The following is an 8,487-nucleotide window of genomic DNA, read 5'->3' on the forward strand; positions in this document are numbered from 1 at the left end:
GAGGCAGAGGCAGAGGCAGAGGAGGCAGAGGCAGAGGCAGAGGCAGAGGCAGAGGAGGCAGAGGCAGGCAGATCTCTGCGTGTTCAAGGCCAGCCTGGTTTACATGGCAAATTCCAGGCCAAACATGGCTATAGAAGGAGACCCTGCTTCAAAAATCAATCAATTGATCAACCAATTAATCAATCAATCAGTAAATAAATAGATAAACAAATAAGGTAGAACAGTAACTATTAATGTAAATAGCATGCTCATGTGGCTATCTTTGCAAAAAGAATTTCTCTGGAGAAATTTCAGAAATGTTGATGTACTGTCCTCACATCATGATAGATATTTACTCATATTAACCATCAGAGAAGCAGTTTAAGATTATTGAAAGACATTTTAAGATGTTGTTTTGATCTGTTTTTAAATGACCGATAAGGACTGTGGGTATTTATTATGTAGACAGAGTAGTAAGGAAAGCATTATGAATTTAAATTTAACCTGCCAAACTGGTACTTTGGGAGCTCTAAAGAGAAGTCAGTGGACTGAGAATCTCTCCTCTCTTCTTCTCCCTACCTCCCTACCTCTGAGCGCTTGTGCATGTGTGTGTGTGTGTGTGTGTGTGTGTGTGTGTGTGTGTGTGAATGGGGGGTGGATTGGAGGGTGGTGTCAAATGTCTTCTATGACACCCCCCCCCCCGCACTATTATCTTTTGAGACAGTGTCTCTAAGTGAACGTGGAGCTCACCGATATGACAAAGTTAGTTCCAGGGACCTTTCTCCTGCCTTTGCGTAAGCATAGCAGCCAACACCCAGCTCCCCACAGGAGTCCTGGGCATCAGAACTCTGGTCCACAGGCTTAGCTGGCAAGCACTCTACTCACTGAGCCATGGTCTCAGCTCTTTAGAATCTGTTCTATCTGCCACCCCATGATTTTCTTTTATGACAGCTAATCTGGATGACAATAGATTAGATTTTCCCATTTCCCCTCACCAGGGCCTCACCTCTCTACCACACAACATGGACCTACAATCTAGAGAAAGGAAAATGTAAATCTTACATAAAGCTCTAGTACACATGTGCTTACAGAATTCTGTAAAATTTCTATCAGTTAATGTTAATACGTGATGGAATTAAAGGTAGCCAGCCTAGAGAGAAATAACTGTCTCGTGAATAAAATACTAGATGGACGATCTTAGGATATACTGGGTGGGACATGCTAACTGCAATACGCCAGCCACCGCCGACAAAGATTCCATGACTTTACTTGTAGGACAGTTCTAAAATGTCGAACTCATGGGGGCAGAAAGCAGAACAGAGTTTTATGGGCTGGAGAAGGGAGGGAATGAGGAATTGGTGTGTAATGATTATAACACAGGAGTCACGTCCAGCAAGTTCTGAAAATCTGCCGTGCAGCATTGCACCTTTAGTTAATGACTAAGGGCTTGATGTTAACATTTTTTTTTCTTTTTTTGATGGGAGGGTAGATAATACAATAAACAGCAGCAGAAACGAATGAACTAACTAACTAACTAACTAACTAACTAACTAAAACTGAAGACTACTGCCTGTCATGAACCCAGCTGTAAAAATTCTCGGCAAAATTTAACTGAATATCGAATCCAACAAAATGCAAAGCATATAACGAACACCTAAGGATTATTCCAGGAAGGATGTTTTAACGTCAACATAATTGTTCACATCTGTGACAGTTACAAACGATTATCAAGCTGACAAGATCTAGAATCACCATGGAAACAAGCCTGTGGGCATTTTGGTGGTGGATTATCTAGATTAGGTCAATTGTGGTGAGAAAAACCATCATAAACAGTGACAGTATTAGCCCATGGTCTAGGGTTCCAAACTGCACAGAAGGAGAGAGTTAACTAAAGAGCTTTATCTGCCACTGTTACCTGGCTCCTGCCTCAGTGACTTCCCCACCATAATAAGATGTACCCTGGAACTATGAGCCAAACTACCCTTCTTCTCTCAAGTTGCTTCATCAGGCATTTTGTCACAGCAACAGGACACACGTGACTAGTAGAAATGAAAAGAACCAACATGACATTCACAAACATCTCAGCAAGCAAGACCTAGAAACTAGCAGAAAGGAAAGCTTGCATGGTGAGAAGGAGGGTGTTTGTGATGCAAACAAGAGAACAACACTACAATTAGCATCATGCTAAGACAGAAAAGATGCCCTCCCCCCACTAAAATCAGGAACAAGGTAAAAAAAAAATTGCTTACCTCAAGTTTCTGCTTAATTTTGCAATTAGTAAAGTTATGAGGGGAGGGGGGATAAAAAGCATTATGTTTGGAAATGAAGGAGTGAGGAATCTTGCAGAGTATGTAGCAGATCTGATTTATCTACTCCCCACAAACAACTAAGACCATGAGATGTAGATAGCAGGATACAATATTTAGACAAAAATCAGTTATATTTCCACATACTAAGAGCAAAGAAAAGTTAAACAACATATATATGCATACACACATATATATATATATGGATGATGTATAGCAATTTAACAAGAAATGTATAAGCCGGGCAGAGGTGGTGCATGCCTTTAATCCCAGCACTCTGGAGGCAGAGGCAGGGGGATTTATGAGTTTGAGGCCAGCCTGGTCTACAGAGTGAGTTCTAGGACAGCCAGGGCTACACAGAGAAACCCTGTCTCAAAAAAAAAAAAAAAAAAAAAAGAAAAGAAAAAAAAAAAGAAGAAAGAAAGAACTGTATAAGATCCATATATGGAATTTAAAAAAAAAAAATTGTAAAACCACAAAGATCTGAGATACAGCCTATATATGGGCCAAAGAATCACCCTGTTGAGGTGTCAATTCAACCCATACTGACCTATAGAAGCAACAATGCCATGAAACCTTAAGAGGCTGGTTTTGTAGAAATTGAAAAGATATTTCTAAGACTTAGTATGTAGTTCTTTAGATATTAACTATGAGACTGACAGTTATCACGATTGCCCATACATACCCATACTCCTGCCATAACCAGGAGAAAACTCACTTTCCACAAAGGTGAAGGGTCATTCCATGGAGAAATGGTTGGCAGGCTTTGCTGTAACAATGTGGACACAACTGGATGGAAAAAAAAATAACTTGGAGGTGTGCCCTTCCCCCAGCCTTGAGTAGGCGAAACAACCCCTGGATGGATTTTAAGACCTAGCTGGAGTTGTCTGGGCTCATAGCATTTGCAATTTCCTACAGGATCTTTGAGGAATTGACTACCCGCTGAGCTTGCTTTGCAACTCAATCCAGCTGAAACAAAGGATGGGGTCTGTGGGCTTTCCCTATAGAAACCCAGTGCTGACTATTAAACTTTGAGCCTAGATCAGAAACTGGGCCTCATCTTTCTCTCACACCCTGTTCCTTTTTCATTTCCAGCCCCCTCCCCCCCCACACACACACTTTTCAGGTATACCTCCATGGCTGCTGGACAGCTAAATAAAGCTATACCTGGTGAAGAAGAAGGAGGAAGAGGAGGAGAGGAGGAGGAAGAAGAGGAGAAAGAAGAGGAGGAGGAAAAGGAGGGGAAGAGGAAGAGGAAGAGGAAGAGGAAGAGGAAGAAGAAGGAGAAGGAGAAGGAGAAGGAGGAGAAGGAGAAGGAGAAGAAGAAGAATTGAAAGTGGGTCTGAAATGAAAACCTAGCTATGATGAAATGAACATTCTAAATTTATAGACTTCTAGGAGGCAAAAAGAGGGTTGTAAAAAGATATTTTAGCTATTATACCAAACGCATGATCTAAAAAAGAAGAAATTTATATAGCATACTTCTTCCAAATTACAGCCTTCTTCTACATGAAGGACACAGAGACTGAAATAGCAAGCCATAGACTTTGAGAAAAATGTGTCCAGATCGTAATCATGATAAATTAATTGTCTCCAGAATATATGCCATGCTCCTAAAATTCAAATATTAAAAAAACCTCGCAACTTTAAAAACTAACTAGATTTGAACAAACACCTCCCCAAAGAAAATATGTTGATGCCAAAGAATCATATAAAATAAAATAAAAAATATTGCACAGTAAGGAAATGCAATTAACACTCCCAAGGGAAATTATTATCGACATATTAGTAGTGAGTAAAATGAAAACACCTTATTTAGTACTGTTGAGAGGCATGACGGGGTTGGAATGCTTAGTGCTTCCAAACATGCTGCTGGTGACCTCAGTGCAAACATGAAATGGAGCAACCATCTTAGAAAATAGTGGAACATTTGTTAAAACTTAGTTTCTTTTCCTGTTGTGATAAAAGATACGCTGAGAAAAGCAACTGAAGGGAGAAAGTGTGCATTCTGACTTTTTTTTTTTTAAAGATTTACTTATTATTATATGTAAGTACACTGTACCTGTCTTCAGACACACCAGAAGAGAGCGTCGGATCTCATTATGGATAGTTGTGAGCCACCCTGTGGTTGCTGGGATTTGAACTCAGGACCTTCGGAAAAGCAGTCTGTGTGTGTCTCAAGTGGGAGATTCACTAGGGAGAGGGGTATATGGTCTTTTATAAGGGGATATTAGGCACGGACTGCTTGTGGGACTCCTGGTGACAGCAGGAATGGGTCACATCTTGGTAGCTCGTACATATCCTGGTGTCACTGGGTCCCTGGGGCAGACTATGGAGATGCCTGATTGCTGACATTGGGTCCTCCTGGAGCTGGAGTTAAGAGGTTATGAACTTCCCAGCATGTGTTCTGGGAATGAAACTCAGGTCCTCTATAAGAGCAGTGCTCCCTCCTGATTCCAAGTCATCCCTCTAGCCCTGAATGTATATTGCTATGCAAACACGAGTCACAAATGTTTATAGCGATTTTATCCCTGATGGTTGATTCATAAAGTAACTATGCTAAACCAAAGGAGCTAGACCAAAACTAAAGAAAGACTATATAGTGCTATGACTGTGTTGTATGCAATTCCAGGTCACACAAACTCTAGGAAGAGAAAATGGACTTCTGGTTGCCGGGGGATGGAAGTTGGAGATGGGACAGTGGGAGGGAGGACTGGGAAGGAGGAATAGCACGGAGACGGGCATGATGGGTGATTCATGCCTGCTGGAGGGAGTATGTCGTCAGAGTAAACAGCTGGGACTACTTGCAGTTGACTCTCTGCTTCATGCTTGCACTTGAAGATCAGCACTCCGCGTCCTGTTCTTGTTGCCATGCCTGCCTCTGGCCATGGTATGTTTTCCCAACACGGTGGACACTTCTCTCTCTGGACCTCTAAGCCAGAATGAACTCTTTCTTCACTAAGTTGCCTTGGTCATGGTATTTTATAACAGCAACATAAAGGGCACTAATACCGGGTCCAAGCATAGGGTTTCCTTTAATGGTTGCTGTGGCTGTCCATGATAGTATGAAAGCACTAGGGTTCGATGGTTAGATGTGAAAATGTAATCACTGCTTTCAAACCTGGGTTAAAATCTCAGTCGCTACCCGCAAAGCTTTTCTCACAGGCCAGCCTTTCACTCAGCTAGAACTCTGCAGTACTTGAAATTTGCTTGAGTGTCAGGGAATCTGGGAAGATTTTCTGCGGCTAACCATGCTAACGTCATCATGGGTCAGGTAGGTGCTTAAGTATCCACCATATTGGAAGAATTGCTGCATTCTAAAACTTGGTAGACGGTGCTCAGCCCTCATCGTTTACAATTCCAGCACAGATAAAACATTGCTGAAACTATAGTGCATGACACCTGTAAAAAAGAAATAAAAACAAAACCAAATCAAAACAGAGCTAAGTCTTGAAATGACACCCCGTTCTCCAAGAACCTCTTTGATGTCTAAGCTTTCCCTGCTAGCCTCTTCTATGTGTAATCTTTTCCACCTTGATGGGTATTTCTCCGTTGGAGCTCTTTGAGTCAAGTTAATATACAGCATCTCTCCTTACCTTCTGAATTTGGAACCAATGAAGAAATACACAGGAGTTAGACAGATGGTGAGAGAATATGGCTTTAGATTAGATGCCTAGAGAGATCCCTAATACCTCACCCATGAATGAGAAGAGACACCAGCCCCATCACAGATGGAGGTAGACAGTAAAGGTCTGCTCCAAGCTGAGCTCATGAATGAACAGAGCAGATTGTTGACATCCTGTGGCATCTACCAAAGAAAAGATTATCCAGGAGCCACTGAGCATGCTCAGTAGTGTCATCTAAACTCACCAAAATGAGTCAACCTACAAGAAAAAGACATGGCAAGGAAGACCAGTCCCTAGCAGAAAACCCTCAGCATGCACAAGGCCAGGGAAATTGATCTTCCACAGCTGGGATCTGCTCTTACATAAAGGCATTTGTCCACATGTTAACAAGATGCCAAAGGTCTTTACAAATATCATCATATAGGCCTATAGAAAGTGCCTTTCCTGCTGTAAGTTTTATTCATTCATTCCAGTGCCTATTTTCCTCTAGGTTCTACTACACAAAGAAAGAGACACTTTTTGGTTTGGTTTGGTTTGGTTTTGGTTTTTTTGGAGACAGGGTTTCTTCATGTAGCCCTGGATATCCTGGAACTCACTCTGTAGACCAGGCTGGCCTCAAACTCAGAAATCCACCTGCCTTTGCCTCTTAAGTGCTGGGATTAAAGGTGTGTGCCACCACTGCCCTGCTCAGGGACACTTTTTAAATGATCAAAAATAAGGCAGGTATGGTGGTGTACACCCTTAATTTCTCTGGAGACAGAGACAGGCTGATTTCTGTGAGTTCAAGGCCAGACTGGTTTACAAGACAAGTTACAGAAGAGCCAAGGACCAGAGATGTTACCCAGAGAAACATTGTCTTATAAAACAAGACAAAAATTTTATATATATTTGAATATATATATTTATATATACACATATATATTTATATTATATATACATATATACTTATATATAAATATATATGTGCATACATATATGTATATATATATGTGTGTGTATATAATATATATACATATATCTATGGAGACTAATAGGCAAACAGTTAAGCATGGAAGTTGCAATGTCATGATGCCTAGGGAAGCCTACCTAAGAAGGTGCCATTACTGCCATTACTGCAGATACCCAGGACAAATAATGTTCCCAAGGCCCAGTAAAAAGCAAATGGATAGGCTCTGGGACAGATCCCTGGCATGCGGGAGGGCATCAGAGTGGCCAGTGGGGCTGAAACAGAATGAGTAAGGGAAGTTTACACATTACCTCTGTAGGTAGTTATGAGTTTGTTGTATATCACTCCAGTCTCTTTCTGCTTGTGTTTTAAAGTTCAGATTCTTTTACCCATTTTGCTATAGAAGCCCTTATAACACACACTAACGGCAAACAAGCCCATGCACACCTGTCTCAGCCATGTGAGCCGGCCGGCCCTTCTATCCGCCTTCCTTCAGTCCTTCATTACACCTGCCTGAATTAATTTGCTGCTCAGCAAAAGCTGTTCAGAAATTAAGTTCCCCTCTTTCTCTCTCTCTCTCTCTCTCTCTCTCTCTCTCTCTCTCTCTCTCTCTCTCTCATTGTGAGTGTGTATGAGTGTATATGTGAGTGTGTGTCTATGTGAGCATGTGTGTGTTTGTATCTGTGTGTGTGCATGCATGTGTGCACGCATGCATGTGTGGTGTGTGCATGTGTGTGTGTGTGTGTGTGTGTGTGTGTGTGTGTGTGTGTGTGTGAGTGTGTGTAGGTGAAGGATATGCTGAGACCATTGCCTCCAGAAACTTTCATGAAAACCTACCTGTTTGGATCTTTTCATATCAACTCTGGGTTTTCCCAGTGGAACCAGTCTCAGTCAGACTACAAGGCTAACCATGGGTATACCCACTTGAACATAGCACAGCATATGGCCACTCTCTCAGTCCAGGATGCTGAAACACATTACTACAGACTGTGTGTGTTAAACAACAAGTATTTACGCCCAACTATTCTCGGGACATGAAAGCCAATATGATGGGGCTGGTTGGTCTAGTGCTTGACTTACAAATGGGAGCCCTTCTTCCTGGGATTCTCCTCTGGGAGACTTGACTTCCCAACACATCTCATTGGGCATTAGGCCTCAACAAACATATGTAGAGAAGATCTACTTCACTTATAGCACTAACTGCTAACCCTCACACATGTGCACCTGTGGTTCTACACACCACTTTGTTACAGAACTACAGTTATTGACCAAAAGCTTATATGGTTTCCCAACGAATCAGACACTCCTGCCCTATTTTGAAAGATAACAGTTTTTCTGAAGGCAGGGCAGGGTTGGTTGTCTCTGTGTCCACGGCCCATAGCACAGTGATTTCATTGGTTAGTATACCTTATAAGAATACGTAAGTCAAGAGAAGTCACAAAGCAGAATTTTGTGAAGCTGAAAATATATATGCTCATTTCCTTTAATTTTAAGGTGTCTTGAACTGAGTTCTTCGACTGGAGAATATTCAACTCAATGACTTCCTTTAAAACACACTCAGTATTTACTTATCCCCAAGATGGATGTTGATCTGTGATAGCTGAGACCTTATACTGTGAAAACATCTCAG

The sequence above is a fragment of the Mastomys coucha genome, unplaced genomic scaffold, assembly GCF_008632895.1.
Source record: "Mastomys coucha isolate ucsf_1 unplaced genomic scaffold, UCSF_Mcou_1 pScaffold13, whole genome shotgun sequence".
NCBI classification, from domain to species: Eukaryota; Metazoa; Chordata; class Mammalia; order Rodentia; family Muridae; genus Mastomys; species Mastomys coucha.